Source organism: Piliocolobus tephrosceles, chromosome 21 (assembly GCF_002776525.5).
Source record: "Piliocolobus tephrosceles isolate RC106 chromosome 21, ASM277652v3, whole genome shotgun sequence".
Lineage (NCBI taxonomy): Eukaryota > Metazoa > Chordata > Mammalia > Primates > Cercopithecidae > Piliocolobus > Piliocolobus tephrosceles.
Window position 1 is genome coordinate 22,556,612 of NC_045454.1, and position 22,370 is coordinate 22,578,981.

At 45.4% G+C, this 22,370-nt stretch overlaps 1 long non-coding RNA gene across 1 annotated transcript; it reads left to right on the plus strand.

Annotated features, from left to right (window-relative positions):
* Positions 1 to 20,862: 20,862 nt before the first annotated feature.
* On the plus strand, positions 20,863 to 21,829 carry LOC111530524. Its single transcript, XR_002727834.2, has 3 exons — positions 20,863 to 21,000; positions 21,087 to 21,299; positions 21,573 to 21,829. It is a non-coding gene; the product is annotated as an uncharacterized LOC111530524 (long non-coding RNA).
* The last annotated feature ends 541 nt before the right edge of the window (positions 21,830 to 22,370 follow it).

The following is a 22,370-nucleotide window of genomic DNA, read 5'->3' on the forward strand; positions in this document are numbered from 1 at the left end:
TCCGCCTCCTGGGTTCACGGCATTCTCCTACCTCAGCCTCCCGAGTAGCTGGGACTACAGGCACCCGCCACCACGCCTGGCTAATTTTTTGTATTTTTAGTAGAGACAGGGTTTCACCATGTTAGCCAGGATGGTCTCTATCTCCTGACCTCATGATCCGCCTGCCTCGGCCTCCCAAAGTGCTGGGATTACAGGCATGAGCCACCGCACTTGGCTTGCAATTTCTATTTTCTAAGAGAATTTAAAATTTTTTTTTGAGACAGGGTCGTGCTTTGTTACCTGGGCTGAAGTGCAGCGGTGCAGTCATGGCTTACTGTAGCCTCATCCTCCTGGGCTTAAGAAATCCTCCCACCTCAGCCTCCTGAGTAGCTGGGGTTATACGTAGGTGCCACCACACGTGGCTATTTTTTGTAATTTTTGTAGAGACAGGGTTTCGCCATATTGCCCAACATGGTCTTGAACTCCTGGCTCAAGTGATCTGCCCACCTCGGCCTCCCAATGTGCTGAAACTATAGGTGTGAGCCACTGCACCTTCTGTGAAGGAATTTTTTAAGTCAAGAAAAGATGAATTTTATAACACATGTCACTTGCATTTAATGAAATATGCATACAGTTTTCTTTTCCTTAGTCTCTGAATGTGTTAAGTTACATCAAATAATTTTGTAATTTGAAACCTACCTTGCATTTCTGGTGCAAATCCTCCTTAATCAGCATATAGTATTCTTTATATGTAATTTCATTCACTTTGCCAATATCTTGCATAGAACATTTTGTCTATGTCCTTGAGTGGTTGGATTTTGGTGTCAGGATGATACCAGCTCATTGTGAATTGGGGGATGTAGAGGTGATTTATATTTATTCCAACAGAGTTAGTCTTCATTCCACAGCCTGCTTTGAACCCCAGGACCTGACCTTTTCTGGATTTGCATCATTGGGCAACGTTGCCCTTTGGTTTTATTCAGGGCTACAGTTTGGCAGTGGCTGCATTTCTTCTGTGACCTTGGCCTCTCCTGCAGTTACAGGTCTCATTGGATTGTAGAAATGGCTCCTTTTCCTTACCTCTCATTAGATATGTTGCTCTCACTTGCCTTGGGTTTCTCACTTTTTTATTGGTTTCCCTTAATTTTGCTCACAGCACAGCCATAAGCCTGTGAACCAGAAAGTATCTGAGAGAGGTCTCAATCAATTTAGAAAGTATTTTTTGAAAGCTAAGGATGTGCCCATGACATAGATTCAGGAGGTCCTGATGACATGTGCCCAACGTGGTCAGAGTACAGCTTCCTTTTACACACTTTAGGGAGACATAATACATCAATCAATGTGTGTAAGATTTATATTGGTTCCATCTGGAAGAGCAAGAGGACAACTTGAGGTGGGGTTGGTGGGGGCATCCAGGTCTTAGGTAGTTTTAAAAATTTTCTGGCTGGGCGCGGTGGCTCAAGCCTGTAATCCCAGCACTTTGGGAGGCCGAGACGGGCGGATCACGAGGTCAGGAGATCGAGACCATCCTGGCTAACACGGTGAAACCCCGTCTCTACTAAAAAATACAAAAAACTAGCCGGGCGGCGTGGCGGGCGCCTGTAGTCCCAGCTACTTGGGAGGCTGAGACAGGAGAATGGCGTAAACTCAGGAGGCGGGGCTTGCAGTGAGCTGAGATCGGGCCACTGCACTCCAGCCTGGGTGGCAGAGGGAGACTCCGTCTCAAAAAAAAAAAAAAAAAAAAAAGAAAACGAGGCAAGTGCCAGGTCACGCAGAACCTTGCAGAAAGGTGAATCCTTTCCATGTGCAGTGAAAAATCCTGGGAGGGGAGGAGCAGGACTTACGAGGTCATGTTTTCCCTGTTGAAATAGAGTAATGGGGGTGGCAGTGGAGGCAGGAAGACCAACCGGGAGTCCCTGTGGCCATCCAGGTAGACGCTATGGTCTTGTCACAGTGCAGCCCTGGAGAGACACGAGGGAGACAGAGGCTGGGGCAGCACTGACAGTGCCTGCTGTTGAATTGAATATGTGGAGACAATGGGAATCAAAATGATCCCATCACATTTGGGCTGGAGCAGCTGGCTGGATCCGATGCCACTGCTGAGAGGTGAAGCCTGGGGAGAAGCAGGTTTAGGGCAAAGATCCAGAGTCCCATGCTAGCCTGGATAAGTTTCCCACATCCAAGACATCCATTGGCTATCCAGGAGGATGGGACACAGTGGGTGTGAGACGCTCTAGTTTGGAGCTCATGGAAGAGTTGGGCCTGAAGACCAAAACATGTACATTTCAGCATTTCAGTGGAATTTAAATCTGTGGAGCTAAAGAAAATAATAAAGATCATGCTACTTATTCAGTCTCAATTAAAACTCAACTTTTAGCAATCAAAGATAGAGAGTTTCAACTAGAAGTAAATGAAAAGAGTTAGAAATGCCCTGAGAAATTTCGGACAAACATGTTATTGATATGAATACTTCGAGATGCAAAAGGATCTCACATGTGTTTGAAAGAATAAGGAAAATGTTAGAGAATATTCGTCACTGAAGATGAACCTACCCATGATCTGTCAGTTGTCCTGAAATTGAGTAATTTCTTAAAACGACAATGTCCTATGAGAGTTTACTTTAACTAAAATGCTTACAACTCTGTTATTCTTAATGATATGTGATGATCTCTGTAGCTGTTGGTATAAGGAATTATATTCCCTACTTGTATGTTTTATAGAATATTGAATTTCAGCCATAACTTAGTAATATTAACCTAGCACTATATGGAGGTCCTCTGGCACCCACAGAAATGCCTCATCCACATCTTCTTCAACAAGAGTCTTGCTGCCCAACTGTAGGAAGTGCTGTCTCTGAAATAGTTGAAAGAATGGAAGGATAGATGGATAGCTGGACAGATGGATTGTTGGATGGATGGGTGGGTAGATGCATCCATGGATAGATGATGGATGGATGGATGAATAGATGGATGGATGGATGGATGATGAGTGCATGGATGGATGGAAAATAGAATCATAGCTGAGATCCATGTTCCATTTGAGAGAAGTCAGGTCAGGACATGAGGACACCTGGGACCTCCTCCAGGCCCTGTGTCCTTGGGCTGTGCAGGACCTTGGAGGTTGAAACCATACCCCTTCTGACTTCAGTCCCCTCCTGTGAAATGTGAGAGAAGTGAGCCAGGTAACATCCTCAGGTGTGGTCTAGGGACAACAGGCTTCAAAGCCACTCTCAGGGTTGAAATGGGGTCATACCCACATTCCTGGTTTCCCAGGGCTTGGATCCAAGGACATCTTCAGAGAACTTGTGATGAAGAAACGAGTAAACAATGAGCAGGTGGTTTTATGTCCTTGTTGATTCTGACCTGGATTATGGCAGATGCTTCCTTCCTCCAGGACCAACTCCCTGGGCTCCAGGCCCTCCCCACAGCTGCCAGAGTGACCTTCCCTGCACTCCATGGCAGCACCCGTGGCTCCAGGAAAAGCCCTTGGGGGTTCCTGATCCTCCTTCCTCAGGACAAAACGCAGGCCCTGTGCAGGTAACTGGAGGCCCACGTCTTCTGTCCCCACACCTGCCTTGGACCCACCCTCCTCCTCCATCATCCACACTGCCCTGGGATCTGGTCCATGGCTGTAGGTCTCATCCCCTAGGCTGCAGCACAAAGAGTCACCATGATGACAAGCCCTTCTCCACTGAGTCTGTGTGGGGAACCATGGCCCATCCTGCCAGCTCCCTCTTTCCTCTTCCCTCCTCCCTGCAGCCTCCAACTCTGCTCATCTCCCCTCGTCCATGACAGTCAGAGCCCATGGAGGCCACAACCTGAGCTAAAGGCCACTCCCTTTAGCTCAGTCTCATTTACCTTTCCTGCCTGAGTCCACCTTCCTACTGGGTTCCTTGACCTACTAATAGGATACAAAAGGCACATGGACATTTTAATGCCTTAAGTGCAACTGAGACCCTTCAGACCTGTCACTCAGGTCCAGAGGCCTCCGAGGACTCCTGAGCAAAACCTCTGCCAGGCTCCCACCAACTCAGAGCTGGCCTCCTGCCCTAGCTCTGAGCTACTCCCTGGTAGAAGACAGGTCACTGAGCCATCCTCTCTGCCCTGACCAGCGCTCCCCACATCTCCCTTTAGCTCAGTCTCATTTACCTTTCCTGCCTGAGGTCAGCCTCCCACACCCTCCAGAGTCACCTCACAGGGTCACACCAGTCTTAGGTGGGCAGGACGTCTAAGTGTTGACCTTCCCATAGCCTCCCACCAACCCCTAAGTCATTGCCCAGAATGCAGAGGTGACCTCTTAGAGTCCAGGTCTCATCGCATCACCACACACCCCAGACACCTGCCCATATCTCTCAGCACAGAGTCCAGGACACACAATAGGCAGGACTCAGCCTGCTGACCTTGAGAACTGATCCTCCACCCTCCTTCTATATACCCCAGCTTTCTACTTTGCTGGGCCCCATCTCTCAGGTTTCTTTTTGTCTCTGACCTCTGCCAGGGTGGTTCTAACACCTGACCTTCTCCAAGTCTCCTTCTCCAAGTTCTCCTTCTCCAAGTCAAGAGTGAACTCTTAGCACCCCCATTTCTTTCTCCTCCATCCATCAGTCACCCCATATGTGCCTTGAGGGGTGTGACCAGGTCACCAATGCCCTGTGTGTCTCCTGCATGGGCTCTGCATGACTTCACTAGACACTGGGTCATGTTGGTTCAGTGCACAGGACATCAGTAGAAAGTCTAGTGAGAGAGGGACTGCATCGGGAGATGGAGTATCCGACCCCTGTGGGGCGGCAAGCCCTGGGGCTAAGCATGCCAGAGGTCTGGAAACTCACCAGGCCTGACATTTACCTTTCTGTTTTAATTCCAAAAATACTATGAAGGTTGGGGATCTTCCAGCCGAGTCAATAACAATAAGAAACATTTCCTGGTGCCGTTCAGCCAAGGCTCCTGCCCACCTGGCTCAACCCGACTCACACTGGTATGCAGACCTTTGGCCTGGGTGACCGCCACATCACTGAGGAAGTGGGCCTCAGCCAGGGGCGAATTTTCATGATTAGATTTTCTCTCATTAGAGGCTGTCATGAACAACAATACAACCACCACTTTGAAAACCTAGCGGAAATGTATAAATTCCTGAAAAAATACAACCTACCAAGATTGAACTGAAAAGAAATCAAACTTTTGAACAGACCAATTACAAGCGACAAATTGAATCTGTAATAAAATGTCTCCTCCTATCAAAGAAAATTCCAGACTCCGACGGCTTCACTGCAGAATTCTGCTAAATATTTAGGAGGAATTAATAGCAATTCTTCTCAAACTCTTCCAGAAAATTGAAGAGTATAGAATTCTTCCAAATTCAGTTTACAAGGCAACCATTATCCAAATATTAAAACCAGGGAAGGACACAACAACAAAGAAAACTATAGGCCGATATCACTGAGAAACATGGATGCAAACATCCTCCGCAAAATACTAGCCAACCAAATGAAGCAGCACATCAAAGTGATCATTCCCATGCCAAGTGGAATTCAACCCAGGGATGCAAGGATGGTTCCTGATACACAAATCCACAAATAAGACGCATCACATCAACAGAATGAGTACAAGAACCATATGATCATCTCGATAGGTGCAGAAAAAGCATGATAAAATTCAACAGCCCTTCATGGTAAAAACTCTTAACAAACTGGGTACAGAAGGAATGTAGCCCAACACAATAAATCAAAGTACGGCAAGCCCACAGCCTATTCACATCATAGTGAATAGGGAAAAGTACAAAGCTGTTCCTCTAAGATCTGGAACAAGGCAAGAATGTCCATTTTTGCCACTTTTATTCAATGTAGCAATGAAAGTCCTAGCCAATTAGTACAGCCATTAGGAAAAACACTATGGGGGTTGCTCAAAAAACTAAAAATAGATTTACCATATGATCAAGCAATTCTATTAGTGGGTATGCATCCAGACAAAAGGAAATCAGTACATCAAAGAGGCATCTGCACTCTCGTGTTTATTGCAGCACTGTACACAATGGACAAAACATGGAATCAACCTAAGTGTCCATGAACATGTGAACAGATGAAGAAAATATGGTATCAATACACAATAGAATATGATTTAACCATGAAAAAGAATAAAATGCTGTCTTTTGCAGCAACATGGATGAGCCTCAAGTAATTGTGTTAAGCAAAAGAAGCCAAGGCACACAAAGAGAAAGCCTGTATGTTCTCACTCACATGTGGAAGGTTAAAAATTTGCTTTCATAAGAGAGTACAGAATAATGGTTACTTGAGGCAAGGAAGAGTTGAGGGAGGTGGGAGGATAGCCAAAGGTTGATGGATGGATACAAAAGTGCAGCTAGATAGGAAGAATAAGTTCTAGTGTTCTATAGGATTGTAGGGTGACTGTATTACACAATTTATTATATATTTTCAAATACCTAGAAGAGCAGATACTGCATGTTCCCAACACGATCAATATTTGAGGAGATGTATATGCTAATCATCCTGCTTTGATCATTACACATTGTATACATGTATTGAAAGATCATATTGTATCCCATAAATATGTACAATGATTATTGTGTCCATTTAAAATAATAATAAAAGCAAAAGAAGAAATGAAAAAGCTACAGTCTAATATCTGCAATAAACATAGATTTTTAAATCTTCAATAAAATACTAGAAAATCAAATTTGAACACAAATTAACAGAATTATAAAATATGACCGAGTAGAATTTATCCCTGAAATGAAATGATAGTTCCACATATGCAAATCAATCAATGTGGCATACCACAGTAACAGAATGAAGAATAAAAACTGGCCAAGTGCAGTGGCTCATACCTGTAATCCCAGCACTTTGGGAGGCCGAGGTGGACAAATCACGAGGTCAGGAGATCGAGACCATCTTGGCTAACACGGTGAAACCCCGTCTCTACAGAAAATACAAAAAAAATTAGCCCAGCATAGTGGCGGGCACCTGTATTTCAGCTGCTCAGGAGGCTGAGGCAGGAGAATGGTGTGAACCCAGGAGGTGGAGCTTGCAGTGAGCCAAGATCACATCACTGCACTCCAGCCTGGGCGATAGAACAAGACTTCCTCAAAAAAAAAAAAAGAACAGAAACCACAGGATTATCTTAAAACACACAGAGAAAGCACTTGGCAATATTCAACATCCATTCGTATTAAAACCATCAACAAAATAGGTATCGAAGAAGCTTACCTCAACACAAATATGGTCATATATAAAAAGCCCACTGCTAATATAAAAATCAATAAAGAGAAATTGAAATCCTTTCCTCTAAGATCAGGAACAAGATAAGGATGCCCACTCTTACCACTTGTATCTAACATGGTATTAGAAATCCCATCCAGAGCAATGGGGTGAGAAAAAAAGAAAGGAAAAGAAAAGGCATCTAAATTTTTAAAAATGAAGTAAAACTATATCTCTTTGAAGATCACATGATATTGTCTGGGTGCAGTGGCTCATGCCTGTAATCCCAGCACTTTAGGAGGCCGAAGTGGGCACATCACTTGAGGTCAGGTGTTCGAGACTAGGCTGGCCAACATGATCAGACTCCTGCCTTTACTGAAAATACAAAAATTAGCCAGGCGTGGTGGTGCATACCTGTAATCCCAGCTACTGGAGAGGTTGAGGCAGGAGAATCGCTTGAGCCCAAGAGGTGGAGGTTGCAGTGAGCCAAGATTGTGCCACTGCACTCCAGCCTGGGTGACAGAGGGAGACTCCATCTCAAAGAAACAAAAAATAAACAACAAAAAAAGATCACATGATGTTATTAATGGAATACCTTAAAGACTCCATACACACCCAAAAGCTATAAACTAATAAACAAATTCAGTAATGTTGCAAGATACAAAATAAACCTACACAAATCAGAAGTATTTCTTTATACTAACAATGAACTAGCCAAGAAAAAAATATGAAAACAATTACATTTGTAATAACAACAAAAAGAATAAAATACTTAGGATAAACTTAGCCAAAGAAGTAAAGACTTGTATGCTGAAAATTATAAAACATTGATGAAAACAATCAAAGAAGACACAGAGAAATGGAAAGACCTCATATGTTCATGGACTTGAAGAATTTATAAGGTTAAAATATCCATTCCAGCCAAAGTATCTACAGATGCAAGCCAATCCCTATCAAAATCCCAATGGCATTTTTCTTACAGAAATAGAGAAAACAATGAGAAAATGTGTATGGAATCACAAAAAAAGCCAAAACAGAAAAAGTGATTCTGACCAAGAAGACAAAGCCTGAGGCATCAACCTACGGAAGGAGACAAAGTAACTGAGAACCATGTATTTGATAAGGGGTTAATATACAAAATACACACTCAATTTATACAACTCAATAGCAAAACAACAACAACAACAACAACAAACAATTCAATTGAAAATGGACAAAGGACCTGCATAGACATTTTCCCTAAAAACACATGCAAATGGCCAACAGATGCTTGAAAAGGTGTTCAACATCACTGATATCAGAAAATGCAAATCAAAACCATGAGCTATCATCTCATACCCATTACCATGGCTACTACCAAAAAGACAAGAAATAACAAGTGTTCATGAGGATGTGAAGAAACTGGAAACCTTGTGCTCTGTTGGTGGGAATGTAAAATGGTGCAGCTTCTGTGAAAGAGAGTATGAAATTTCCTCAAAAAATTAAAAATGGAATTATACTGTATGATCCAGCAATCCAGCATCTGCATATACATTCAATGGAAATAAAATTAGCATTTCAAAGAGTTATCTGCACTCCTGTGTTCACTGTAGCATTATTCACAATCACCAAGGTATGGAAACAAATATAAAGTCTGTCAATAAATGAATGGATAAATAAAACGTGATATGCACACTTTTCCATTCTATTAAAGGTATTATGGAATACTGTTCAGTCTTTAAAAAGACAAAATCTGCCATTTACAGTAACATGGATGAACCTGGAAGACACTATGCTACAAAACATAAATAGACACAACAGGATAAATCTGTGGAATTCTAATTAGGGAAAAGGAGTCAGGCTGGCATGAGCAGGGGAAAGCAGAATGAGAAAGCAGATAAGTTATAAGTCTGCCTTTCTTTATGGTCCAGAACACGTAGCCCTCCTGCACAAATTATTCAAAATCTTCTGCACTTGACTTATCACCAGACCCTGGGCTGATAGGAAAATGCATGTTAGTTCACTGCAACCTTGGCAATAGAGTACTGCACGTAGCCCTCTCCAGCACACAGCACAAGCACCATCCTATAAAATCGCCAGCAAGCCTTTGTCTCCTGGCAGTCAGTTCCTCTCTTACTAACTTGCCCATTACTTTCTTGCAATATATTTTTTACCTTTTCTAATAAATCTGCCTTTCTTTACCTTCAACTGTCTTCATAAATTCTTTTTACCACCTGTGCACCAGCCCCACATAGTGATGATTTGTGACAAAATCCCGCATTATCTCAGCTCTATGTGGAATCTAAAATACTCAAACTCGTAGAATCAGGGAGTAGAACGGTAGTTGCCAGGGTCCCAGAAGAAGCAGGAGGGAGGAGTCAGAGGTTACTGGTCGAAGTGTACAAAGTTTCGGCAATGCAAGACGAATGAGCTCTGGAGATCTAATGGACAGCATGGTGATCACGATTAATAATAACCCACAGGATAGAGGAGTCCCTTATTATCTGCAAGGGATACATTCCAAGACTCCCAATGAGTACCTTAAACCTTTCATAGTACCAAACCTTGTACACAGTGTGCTATTTTTTCCTATACATCCATACATATGATAAGGTTTAATTTCTAAATTAAGCATAGGAAAAGATTGATAACAAAAACTGATAATACAATAAAAATTTATACCAATATGCTGTAATATAAGTTGTGTGCACGTAGTCTCTCTCTCTGTCTTTCTCTCTCTCTCTCTCTCTCTGTCTCTGGAGATCTCTCTCAAAGTATCTTATTGCACTGCCTCATCTGTTTGCAGACCTCAGTGGACCATGGATAAAAGAAACTGCAGAAAGTGAAATTTTGAAAAAGAGGGGAAATACTGAACTTGAAACTTGTTTTAAAAGTATATGTTAAGTGTTCTCACCATTTTAAAAAATTCTTCCTAACCGCAAAAAAAAAAAAAAAAAAAATCCTTCCACTATTCCTTTGTACTCAAATCTCCTCATTCTTAATCCTGAGTGGTCATTTATTTTTTCCTCCATGCCTATAGCTTTGCCTTTTCTGGAACAGCCTATAAATGAAATAAAGCAGTATGTAGCCTTCTGAGCCTGGCTTCCTTCAATGCTTCCTTCATTTTAAAATGCTAAACATTATCTTAAATCAATGATGGATATGTTGAAAAGCCTGAGTATGGTGATAATTCCACAACGTAAATATATATCAACTTATCTACTTGTACATTTTGTATATACACAATTCCTATTTGTTAATTATACCAATAAAGCTGGAGGGGAAAAACAAATCTTACTAACTAGTAACTACACAAAAATGGGTATTAAATATATTGCCATAGAAGATTCAGATTTCTAAGAAATTCTTTGGGTCATCTTACTTCCAGTAATTAAAACATTTTTTAAAAATGAATATTTGTAATGACACTTGATACCTTTAAATAAGTAAGATCATAATTAGAATTTGTAAATGATAAAATTATTAAAGGAAGCGAGACTCAAAAAACTACATATTGCTGGGCGTGGTGGTTCACACCTGTAATCCCAACACTTTGGGAGGCCGAGGCAGGTGAATCACCTGAGGTCACGAGTCTGACCAACATGGAGAAACCCTGTCTCTACTAAAAATACAAAAAATTAGTAAGACATGGTAACGCATGCCTATAATCCCAGCTACTCGGGAGGCTGAGACAGGAGAATCGCTTGAACCCGGGAGGCCCAGTTTGCGGTGAGACAAGATCGCGTCATTGTACTCCAGGTTAGGCAACAAGAGTGAAACTCCATCTCAAAAAACAACAACAACAAAAAAGCTACATATTGCATGATTTCATGATAAGCAGTTCTAGAAAATGCAAAGGTATCGGAATAAAGAATGAACCAGTGGCCACTCAGAATTGAGGGCAAGGAGAATATTTCACTACAAAAGCACAGCACAAGGAATGTTTGAAAGTAAGAAAATGGCATCTCTATTGTGGTGGTAGTGCTTAAGATTCCAGACACCAATACAAAACCTACAGATGGCACAGCTGTCAAAACTCATGGAAATAAATGTACATCAAAAATAGTGAGTAGGCCAGGCGCCGTGGCTCAAGCCTGTAACCCCAGCACTTTGGGAGGCCGAGACAGGCGGGTCACGAGGTCAGGAGATCGAGACCATCCTGGCTAACACGGTGAAACCCCGTCTCTACTAAAAAATACAAAAAACTAGCCAGGCGAGGTGGCAGACACTTGTAGTCCCAGCTACTCACTTGGGAGGCTGAGGCAGGAGAATGGCATAAACCCGGGAGGCGGAGCTTGCAGTGAGCTGAGATCGCGCCACTGGACTCCAGCCTGGGCAACAGAGCGAGACTCCGTCTCAAAAAAAAAAAAAAAAAAAAAAAATAGTGAGTATTACCATATGTAATTTTTTAAATTTAACATTCAAAAAAGGTATAAACTATTCATACACACGACACAGATGAACCAGAAAGACAATGCTCTCTGAAGAAGTAATAACATACCATACTGTATGATTGAATTTACATGAAGCAAACTAATCTACACTGACATAAAGCTGATCAGCAGTTGTCTAGAGAGGAGGAAGGGGTTAAGGAGATGCAGGAGAAGGTGTTATGCAGAGGCACAAGGAAGCATTTGGAAGTGAGGGATGTGTTCATTATTTTGATCATTATGGTGGTTGTTCTGATTTTTGCAACTGTCAGAAGTCACAAATTATGTACTTTAGATATACATATTTGTTATATGTCAATTATACTTCAATAAAGATTAAAACAAAAGAATTTAATTTAATAAACATACAAGTTTTTAAAATACAATTAGAATCAACTTAATAGATTAATGAAGAGAAGAACATTAAAAAGAGACATTTACTTTATAATTAAAATGATAATAGCCCTTCACCAAAACTCAACTGTCTTTGTAAAGCTAATGAGAGACCATCAAGCTAGGAGGATAGCACCTGATGGTCTCTCTTAATTTGGCCAAGGTATAGACATAAACAAAAGTTATAAATTATGTGCTTTAGATATACGTAATTGTTATATGTCAACTATATCAAAAAAGTTATTAAAACAATAACTTTAATAAACATATTAAATAATTGCCACCAATTATTCTGGAATTCACAGATATGCAACTCCCCCAATTACTTCTGCAGATACCAACCACCACTATGGTAGAACCTAAAATTGGCTTTTGGAGGTGTCTTTTCAGGTTTTCTTTGTATGTCTAACACTGACGGCTCCACCGGGATCCATTAGCCACTGCTGTGGCCCCAACCAGAAATGACTCCATGCAGAAAAACAGCTTTGACTCCCTATTATTTCATCTTCAACCCAATCCCTCACCACACCACATACCCAAGTCCCCTGCCCACCAAGCATCTTTGAAAATCCCATAGCTTCTGAGCCTTCAATGACATCATTTTGATGATAACTCTCTCTCTTACATGGCATGGCCAGCCTCCCATCAATTAAACTCTTTCTTTACTGCAGTGTTATGGTCTCTGTGAATTGATTTTGTTTGTGTAGCAGGCAGGAAGAACCCGTCGGGCGCTTACACCACTCCAATCTTATACAAATTCTTCCAAAGCATAAACAATGAGGGTACCTTCCCTGTACCAGTCAGTGTCCCTGCAGGAAGGAAATGGCACACTCACAGGATATGTGACAAGAGTTTGATGAATGGTTATAACCAAAAAATGAAATTCTAAGGCCCCCCACCACCTGAATGGACCACTTCTCTTGACCAAGGGCATTCCAAAATTAACCTAAAAAAACTAGTTCAGGTCATAATGGAAGGAGGGGTCAGACCTGCCTCACTATACACATCTCTCTTTTGGAATTAAGGAAAAGCCGACCAGGATTTAACATCAACACAGACCTTAAGTCTGATAAGAAATATTTACTGTCTATTCTCTCTGAAGCCTGCTACCTGGAGGCTTCATCTGCATGATAAAAACATTGGTCTCCATAATCCCTTATCACAACCCAGACATTCCTTTCTATTGACAATTACTCTTTGAACCAACTGCCAATCAAAAAATTTTTATATTTATCTACTACCTGGAAGCCCCCCCAACCCCACCTCAAGTTGTTCTGTTCTTCCAGATCCAAGCAATGTAAATCTTACATGCATTGATTGATGTGTTATGTCTCCCTAAAATGTATAAAAGCAAGCTGTACCCTGACCACCTTGGGCACATATCCTCAGGACCCCTTGAAGCTGTGTCATGGACACATCCCTAGCCTTGGCAAAATAAACTTTCTATTTTGATTGAGACCTCTCTCAGACACATTTGGGTTCACAGACTCATGGCTCTGCTGTGAGCAAAGTAAAGGGAAACCAATAACAAAATGCCCAAGGCAAGCAAGAGCAAAATATCTAATGGGAGGCAAGGAAAAGAAGCTTTGCCACAATCCAGTGAGCCCTGTAACTGTAGGAGAGGGTGAGCTCCCAGGACCTTTAGACACCAGGAAAGGAACACAGCCATGGCCAACCTGCAGTCCTGAAGGATGGCAACTGGGGGTGAGTCCCCTCATCTCACTCTCCTCTTTCCTTCAGTGCCCTTCTATATCTCCAATGTGTCAACCCACAAAAACCAGAGGGCAATGTAGCCCAATGATGCAATCCAGAAAAGGCCAGGTTCTGAGGTACAAAGCAGACTGGGGAAAGAAGAAGACTAGATCTGTTGAAATAAAGAAAAATCACCACTACATCCCCAATTCATAATGAACTGGTATCATCCTGACACCAAAATTTAACTACTCAAAGACACAGACAAAATGTACCATGCAAGGTATTAGCAAAGTGAATTAAATTACATTTATGAACAGTATATACTAATAAAGGAGGATTTACACCAGAAATGCAAAGTAGGTTTCAAATTAGAAAATTATTTGATGTAAGGTAACACATTCACAGAACTAAGGGGAAAAAAACTGTACGCACAGTTCATTAAATGCAAGTGAGATGTGCTATAACATTCATCTTTTCTTGATTTAAAAAATTATCTGACACAGGACCCAGTGGCTTACACCTGTCATTGCAGCATGTTGGGAGGCCAAGGTGGGCAGATCACCTGAGCCAGTAGTTTGAGACTACGTTGAGCAACAGGGCAAAACTCTGTCTCTAAAAAAAATTACAAAAATTAGCCAGGTGTGGTGGCATCCACCTGTAGTCCCAGCTACTTGGGAGGCTGAGGTGGGAGGATCACTTAAGCCCAGGAGGTTGAGGCTGCAGTGAGCCAAGACCACACCACTGCACTCCAACCCAGGTAACAAAGCAAGACTCTGTCTCAAAAAAGATTTAAAAATCCCCTTAGAAAATGGAAATAGGAGGCCGGGCGCGGTGGCTCAAGCCTGTAATCCCAGCACTTTGGGAGGCCGAGACGGGCGGATCATGAGGTCAGGAGATCGAGACCATCCTGGCTAACACGGTGAAACCCTGTCTCTACTAAAAATACAAAAAACTAGCCGGGCGAGGTGGCGGGCGCCTGTAGTCCCAGCTACTCCGGAGGCTGAGGCAGGAGAATGGCGTAAAACCCGGGAGGCGGAGCTTGCAGTGAGCTGAGATCCGGCCACTGCACTCCAGCCCAGGAGACACAGCAAGACTCCGTCTCAAAAAAAAAAAAAAAAAAAGAAAGAAAATAGAAATAGGATAATATATCTTTAATCTAGCAAAGAACATCTACCAAAAATATCTTATGTTAAACTTACTATTTAATGATAAAATATCAAAAGCTATCCTCTTGAATCTGGATGAAGGGTATGCAGAAATAATTATATATACAATGTTGTGTAACTTTCTTATAAGCCTAAAATTATGTGAAATTTAACAATTTATATAAAATACAATGCTGTGAAGAGCAAAACAAACAAACAAAAAAGTTCCTCTTGAGTTTGGATACTAAACAAAATGCCTGTTTTCACCATTGCTATCCAACATTGCACTAGACATTCTACAAATGCAATAAAGACAAGTAAAATATATGAATATTGAAGAGGAAGAAACAAATACACATTAGATATATTTATATAAATAATCTGAAAGAATCTACAGAGAAAATACTAAAGAGTTTTTGAATCCAAATACAAAATAATGTAGAATAATTTAAAATTTTCATACAGCAACACAAATATTTGTAAACTTACACTTTAAAAGAATGTAACATTTACAGTGACATTAAAAAGAACAGATGCCTTGGAATAAATCAATTAATACATGTATAAGAGCACCATAGAAATATATACGTAAAAAGTTATTGAGAGAAAATAGGAAAGATCAAAATAAACAGCAACATGTCTCAGCATGATGGAGAGGAATACTCGATGTCATCAAAACTTCAGTTCTCTCCAAATCGAATTCAAATAGCTGTTTCTAAACATCTGGCACTGTAGAGGGCCAAAACCAGCAAAGGCACTCTAGGAACAAGGCCAAAGCGGAAGGACTCCCTCTGCCAGAGTCAAGAACCAAAGCTTTAGTGTGTATTCAACATAGTGCCATATTGGCATAGAGGCAGACAAACAGACCAGCGACAGGAAATAGAGAACTCAGAAGCAAACCTATGTCCCTCTGTGGGGCACTTGCTTTTTGACAAAGGTGACATTGGGAATAATGGAATAAGGGCCATCTTCTCCAAAACTAAATTTGTCCAACCTGCAGCCCGCAGGACCCTTGCGGCCCAGGGTGGCTTTGAATGTGGCCCAACAGAAATTTGTAAACTTTCTTGAAACATTATGAGATTTTTACGATTTTAAATTTTTTTAGCTCATTAGCTATTGTTAGTGTTAGCGTATTTTATGTGTGACCCAAAACAACTCTTCTTCTTCCAGTGTGACCCAGGGAAGCCAAAAGATTACACACCCCTGTCCCAAACAGTACTGGGGCAGCAGGGAATCTATATAATTAAAAAGTAAGGGGACTGTTACTCACACAAAAGTCAATTCCATATACCTTAGAGACCTCAATGGACAAGGTAAAAGAATAAAGACTTCACAAGTATTTATACAGAAGAATATCTTTACGACCATGAGATGAGAATCTTTTTTCCAAAGGAATAAAACCACATTAAGAAATAAAAATTAAAAAGATAAGACTATTTATTAAGCAAAACACACACACACACAACATCAAGCATAAAGGAAGTGTTGATAAATTTAATTACAGTAAGCGTTAAACTTCTGTTCAATAAAAACCATCAACAGAATACAAAGCTAATAATCCCCACTGTTGCAGAAGGCATTTTAAATAAATAACAAAACAGGGGCTCTTATCAAGAAAATACCTGCTGGGCGCAGTGGCTCATGCCTGTAATCCCAGCATTTTGGGAGGCTGAGGCGCATGGATCACCTAAGTTCAGGAGTTCAAGACCACCCTGGCCAACATGGTGAAACCCCACCTCTACTAAAAATATAAAAATTAGCCGGGCCTGGTAGTGGGCGCCTGTAATTCCAGCTACTCAGGAGGCTGAGGCAGTAGAATAGCTTGAACCAAGGGGGCAGAAGTTGCAGTGAGCCGAGATCACACCATTCCACTCCAGCCTGGGCAACAAGAGTGAAACTCCATCCCAAAAACAAAAAAAAGAAAATACCAAGAACTCCTCCAGCACGTTGGGAAATTGAGGCAGGTGAATCACCTGAGCTCAGGAGTTCAAAACCAGCCTGAGCAACATGGCAAAACCCCGTTTCTAGTAAAAATGCAAAAATAAACCAGGTGTGGTGGCATGCGCCTATAGTACCAGATACTCAGGAGGCTGAGGCAGGAGGATCACTTGAGCTCAGGAGGTTGAGACTGCAGTGAACTGAGATCATGCCACTGCACTCCAACCTGGATGGCAGAGAAAAACCCTGTCTAAAAAAAAAAAAAGAAAATACAAAAAACTCCCACAAATGACCAGAGATGGAAAAAAAGAAATGAACATGCAATATACAAATGGGAAGAAAGATTTCTACTCACACTTCACTAAATGACCAATTGACCAATAAACACATAAAGAGGCCTCAACCTCATTAGACCAGAAAATGCAAACGGGAACCCAATGAGATGCCCTTGACACCTGCCTACCAGATGGTTCACTCGACACTGACGATACCAGCTTGTGGCCATCTAGAGCGGCAGGATATACTACAGTGTGGCTGGGGATGTGCGTTGTACAACTGCTTTCGAGGTTTGCTGTTTCCTGAAACAGTCAAGAATATGAATGCTTTATCATCTAAAATTCCACACATGGGCACAAACCCATACAAATATGAATGTAAATGTGTGCCAGGACATCAACACATAAAAGCTCCCTGCAGTGTTGTTCATGATAATAGAATCAGTACACAATGGTCGATGCTTTTAAACCATAAAGCAACATGGATTGATACCAACAAAAATCTTGAACAAAAAGATAAGATATGGGAGAACATATGCATGGTGACCACGGTTATAAAAACTGTAAAAGAGTAAAATTAACACTTATTATATGTGAAGATGTTTAGGTAGCAAAATCATCCACTAAAACAACAAGAAATCACAAACTCAGGACAGGGGTCAACTCTAGGTGGTGAGGCTGGTGCCGGGAGGGGCTCACCATGACCTTTCTTGAACTGCAGGGGTATTATGAGGTTTGCATCACAGTCATCACTTAAGATACACTTTATATGGTATGTCCTAGTCTGTATTTGTGTCATATGTCACAATAGAAAGATGAAAGGTGAGGGGAGGAGCGAAAGGGAGAAATAGAAAGTGAAGGGGAGGAGAAATGAATAAGGAAAAAGGGACATGAAGATGGAGACGCAGAGCGAAAAGAAGGAAAGAACAGGGCAGGGAGGAGGAGACAGGAGAGGATGCGGGGGGCATAGGAGAGGATGGGGAGAAGGAGGGAGTGTGAGCTGCATCCGTGTAACCTGCCTGCCCCATCTCCTCCACAACCCGGTTGTCCTCCCTGCCCACCCTATCCCTCCACTGTGGGTCTCTCCACTATGAGACCACTCCCCACTGAGCAAGCTCTTGACCTCCAGCCCCTATCCAGAAAGTCTCATTGCCCAAAACCCTGCCAAGAACCCTAAGGTGAAGCCACAGTTGAGGGAGCTCCTCCCCCAGTGTCAACCTGGCTCCCACCTCCCAGTGTGGGAGAAAAGCAAAGCAGGTGAGCTGGGAGGAGTGCAGGCTTTGGGGACAGGCCATTCTCCAGGTGCCAGCCTGGCCGCAGGGCCAACAGTGACTGGCAGAGAACCACAGGGCTCAGTAAGCAGAGGCCACACAGGCCCCAAGGCCAGATTGCAGTGGGAACCAGTGTGGCTAGGCCAGCAGGGGGCCTGGCTGAGGTGCCCAGAAATCCCATCAGCACCACTGGGTCCCCTGGAAGACGCTCAAGTTTCCCAAACAACTGGGGATTACAGGCAGGGGATTAGAGTCAGACCTCACCTTGGACAGCAGCCCCAGCCCTGTCCTCAGCCCCAGGGACACTAGGGTATCCGGCTGTCACAAGGAAGTGGGTGGCTCAAGTCTGGGGGCCTGTGCCTTGGCTGAGGGATGCGGCTCAGGTCAGTTTGCTCCATGACTCCCTGGACCCTGGGCCACACTCTGCTGCAGCCCAATGCACTGCACACTGCTCTGCTATGCCAGGTTGTGTTGTGTCAAGTTGTGCTATGTCGTGTGCTGTGTCACTGTTCCTGCAAACTCCCTGTCTGGGAGCTTTAGGGCCCTGGCCTCTAAGAAGTCCCAGCCCCGAGTCAGCCTCAGGCAAGGTCTGCATCTCTGCGGCCTCCACTTCCCTGGCTCAGCCTTGCAGCTCTCACTGCCTCCTCTGCCACTCACCTACCACCCATCACCCCCACTTAGAGGCCAGAAAGCAGCAGGAGCTGTCTCCCTCATCCCTCCATTCTCTGCCCCCCCCGCCATTCTTCAGGACTCTCTATCCTAACTTGGCTCTTGCAAATGCCCAGACCCACCCACTGACCCCAGAGCACCCCCTACCCATGTGTTTGGCCAGGGGATGCCCCCACACTGGCCCCATCGTGTCCCTTCGGGGCCCCAAGGCTGCAGCACGGGATGCCTGTCTGGCTCTGGACCTGCCCAGGGCCCTGCCCTCTGCCGCCGTTCACAGGACAAACCCAAACAATTGCTGTCCTCCCTCTGAAATGGTGGCCATGGGGGTGCAGGGAAGGCCTCGAGTCCCTCCTGTGCCCAGGCCCCTCACCCCCACACTCTGGCTGGCTGCATCTGCTGTCCAGAGCCCTTGGTCACAAGGAAGCCCAGACCACAGTGATGACAAGGGAGGCCCTTCCTAAGCCTAGAAATGGTCTAAATCTTCATGGAACTGCTGGTCCCAGTGCCAGCCAGAGTCCCAGGTGAGGCTGAGGTGGCTCAAAGTGGTGCACAGGAGATGTCTGATATCAACCCTCTCCTGGAGGTAGATGATATCTCCAGCCTGGTGACTTCCCTGACCTCCAGCCATCCCCCACTCCAGTGTCCCCAAGCTGAAGGTACAAGCTTGCCCTGGCCCTGGCATAGAAAGTGCACGATCTGATCATGTCATGCAGGTGAGGATACCCGTGTGCCAGGTAACCTCAGGCGGGCATGGTGGCGCTTGTGGGGCAGTCCTGTAACCTGCAGTGTGGTGGTGGGATGGATGCGTGTGACACAGGCAGGAACTTCCCCTCATGGCACTTGAAGACCCACATGTGTATTGGGTGGGGCCGATGGGAGTCACAGGTATGTGGCTGGGCACAGGCAGGTGAGTGAGTGACAGCTACGCAAACCCCACCACTGAGCATATCCCTCCCAGAGCAAAGCAGATTAGAGCCACAGGCCCAGCCCTGGGAGGCCCAGAGGAGCCTCAGGTCCTCAGGGAGCCTCCTGGCCCTCTCTGCCCTCAGAGGAGCCCCCTCCCTCTAGAGACCCCTCCAGCTGGATCTACCTGCAGCTGTAGGGGTGGCAGGGGGACACAGTGCTCTGGGGTCCAGAGAAGGAAGGAAGAGGGTGGGAGGGTGGCCCTCTGCTCCCAGGCCCTCTGCTCCCTGACCCTGCTGCTCAGCCCCCTGCAACCCTCCCGGAGCCCACAGCTTTCAGCTGCAGTCTTCCAGCCTCTGTCACCAGGTGGAAGCTCACTATCTAGCTGGCTTTTCACCTCCAGATGTCATAAAGTGAAGAGTCCCCTGTCCCTGCACCGCAGGGCCCCCACACCAGGCTCTCCCATCTCTGTCTCTCTCAGACGCACATGCAGAGGCAGAGGCAGCCACATGCCCTGTCCCAGCCACAATCACACCCTCATATTCATATAATCACAGACCCCCACCCCACAGAGTCAACACCCCAACCTCAGGTGCCACACACACACCCCACACGCTCCCGCCAGAGCATTCCACTCACACACACATATCCCATTCTCACACGCGTGCATCCAAGCCTCGTGACGCACACACGATGGGACAGGCCATAGAGTCAGCTGAGAGTCTCAGCGCGCATGGACGCCTGAACCTCGCAGGGACCGGCGCAGGACCGCGCCCAGCCAGTGGTCCCCGCCTGCACCGCAGCTGCCTGGATCCAGCATCGTGGGAGGGACCGGGGGAGGGGCAAGGGCGGGGACCCGCAGATGCAACCTGCTACGCTGGAGTGCCACAAACCCCAGTCCCGCCTCTACCCTCCCTGTCCAGCCAAGCCACGCCATCCGGGCCCGCCCCTAGGACACGGAGTTTAAGGACCGTACCTCCCGAGATGCCAGAGGGACCTGCGTCCGCACTGCCCCAGTGTGACCCGCATACCTACCGGCCCCGACCCCGAACCACATGGCGCCCGCCCGAGCCCTGGCGCTGCTGGGTCTCCTGCTGCTGCCGCTGCTCGCGGGTAGGCCCCGCCAGAGGAGCCCGGGCCGCGCTGCAGCGCCGGGGCACCTACCCCTCCCTGCTCACGTGCTCCTACTCTCCCCGCAGAGCCCAGTAAACTCTGCCCACAGCTTATGACGGTCATTAACCAGTTTCTGACCAAAGACAAGGACACCTACATGGACACCTACATGGACCAAAGAAAAGGACACCTACAGATACCACCCCATGGAGCTGGAAAGAAACACAGCCTCTAAACTGAAGGACTGCGTGACGGACACCATGACTCCCGAGGAGGCACAGGCCGTCATGCAGCAACTGGTGAGTGCAACAGGCCCGGCCACCAGCGCCTCCTCACAGCCCTTGACCTCCTTTGAGAGGAGGGACTCTGTTCCCTGAAAGCCTCTCTCTCCACCCAAACACCTCCCCTCCTCTCACCAAGCAATGTCCCTGCAGACGGGCAACAGTTGCCCAGGGACAAGACCTCAGGGAGCTGGGCCTCCGCCTTCTGATGCTCAACCTCCGCTGTCAACCCCATCCTACCCCTTCTTCCCCAGAAGACCCCTCCCTTCAGCCTCCCACCCCTCCCCACAGGAAGAAATCAACAACCAGTGTGCCCACACCATACTGAAGTAACACCATCCACGGGCACCTCAGGTTCCTGTCCGGGCTGCCTGTCCCACCCATGAGAATCTGGGCCCAGGGCCCCGCCCTCCCCAGCTCCACCCTGCCGCTGCCTCTGCTCCCTCTCCGGCTGTGCTGATTGGGGCAAGCCTGGGAACCGCCGCCCCCTCCCCACCCAGGCCTGTCCCCTGCGGAACAAGGCTGCCTAATAAACTCGCCTGCATCCACCCAGCTTCTGTGTGTGTTTTTCAGCCAAGGGGGAAGTGGGTGTGCTGACCCCAGAAGGGCAGGTGGAAGGGCAGGCATCTCTCAGACAGGCATGGGGCAACCTGATGGGGTGTCCCCACCCCACTGCCCGTTCCCTGCCTCAACCATCACCCCTCACCTTCAACACTGCCCCTGCCATCTGCAGCTCCACCACTGCCTCCACCCCCTTCCTAACTCCAATGTCAACTGCCACACCCGCCTGGTCAGGGGGTTCCCTGTTCAAGTCCTCTGGGTTCCCTGCAATCTGCGACCACACTTCCTCCTCCTCAACCTGTAATTCAGTTTCCCCAGCTCTGACCTCAACCTCCCCGTTCTTCCCCCACCAGAATCTCCCTTGCTCCCCATCCCCAGTCATCTGTTCACACCTGAACAAGGGACAGCCACTCCCACCAGGACCTGCCAGGAAGACAGCCGGGTCACTTTGCACCCCTGAGTGGGGCCACGGCTCTCTCCAGCCTGGTGGCCCAGGGCCTGTGTAGAGACTACAGGCTGCAGGGGTTC